At 39.1% G+C, this 1,439-nt stretch overlaps 1 long non-coding RNA gene across 1 annotated transcript in view; it reads left to right on the forward strand.

The window, feature by feature from the left end:
• Positions 1 to 903: 903 nt before the first annotated feature.
• LOC128247841 (uncharacterized) overlaps positions 904 to 1,439 on the forward strand; it is a 13,686-nt gene continuing 13,150 nt past the window's right edge. Inside the window, exon 1 of the long non-coding RNA XR_008264165.1 lies at positions 904 to 1,141. This is a non-coding gene — a long non-coding RNA (uncharacterized LOC128247841). The remainder of the gene's footprint in view (positions 1,142 to 1,439) is intronic.

Raw genomic sequence — 1,439 nt, forward strand, 5'->3', positions numbered from 1 at the left:
ACTTTCTCCCTTCCCCATTTTCACACTACATACGTCAAGATTACCAGCATTCTACCTCCCACACACAGCCCCTCGTTCCCGATCACCGTTTGTTATCTCCCCCTTTCTTAGCTCTCCTGAAAAAAGAATTTCTAACTTCCGGTCAGCCATTGTTATGATCGGCCATTATTATGATTGACCGTTGACTGAACACTATTCAATTTTTTTTCTCCGTGTTTTTCTCCTTGTCTCCGTATTCTTTCTGTTGAAGAGCGTAGCTCGAAACGTCAAAGACTTTCCGTATTCCCGAGCGTCATACTAATATATACTTTTGTTATTTACACCACCTGTCCTCGTTTGTTGTTATTATTTGTATATTCTCCCATATATATATATATATACATAATACGCATTGTACACGCACATATCTAAACATAGCTAAACAGCTCGTTTGTCACAGGGGATATTTTGAATTACAAAAGTGTGGTAAAGTAAATTACCCAAAATAATAGCAATAGAAATTATTACAACGCTATAAATGCTTTGAAAATAATTAAAAATAAACTGATTATAGTTTACTTTTTTGAAATTGAAAACGATAATCTTTTCTGCTCTAGGGAGAAGGTTCGAAATCTTTGGGGAGGGGGCTCAGTCGATTGGATCGACCTCAGTACACAACTGGTGCTTAATTTATCGACCCTGAAAGGATAAAAGGCAAAGTCGACCTCAGTGGAATTTGAACTCAGAACGTAAAGACAGACGAAATACCGCTAAGCATTTCGCCCGGCGTGCTAACGATTCTACTAGCTCACCGCCTTGAAGTTGAACGCGATAATAAACATTTTTTCCTGTCTGCGAAGCACCATAAAACGTACTGAATGATCGTTGTAAGAACATGTCTAGCAATCAAATCACTGACACAGTGAAAGAAAACAATGCCTATAAAGGCTACATAAGCCTTTATAGGCATTGTTTTCATTTGACTTGCTATAAAACTACAGATTAAACAAGTCAAACATCGTAAGCACGGCTTTCAAAGCAAATCCCGTTCAAAACAAAGATACCGATAGAATAAGTACTAGACTTACAAAGAATAAGCCTAGGGGTGATTCGTTCAACTAAAGGCGGTGCTCCAGCATGATCACAATCAAATGACAAACAAGTAAAAGAATCTACCTACCTACCTACCTATCTCTCTCTCTGTCTCTGTCTCTGTCTGTCTGTCTGTCTGTCTGTCTCTCTCTTTCTCTCTTCTCTCTCTCTCTCTCTCTCTCTCTCTCTCTCTCTCTCTCTCTCTCTCTCTCTCTATCATATACACATAACTTTTCACGTCTGGCCGCATAGCCTTTTCCGTTTGTTTTCCTGTCTTGTTTTTTGTCCGCCACTACATTCCTCCATGGCACAGGTTTAATTTGTGTATACAAATTTAATTTGCGGTCCATGGGAAGAGCCGTTTTAAC

The sequence above is a fragment of the Octopus bimaculoides genome, chromosome 5, assembly GCF_001194135.2.
Source record: "Octopus bimaculoides isolate UCB-OBI-ISO-001 chromosome 5, ASM119413v2, whole genome shotgun sequence".
In the NCBI taxonomy this organism is placed as follows: domain Eukaryota; kingdom Metazoa; phylum Mollusca; class Cephalopoda; order Octopoda; family Octopodidae; genus Octopus; species Octopus bimaculoides.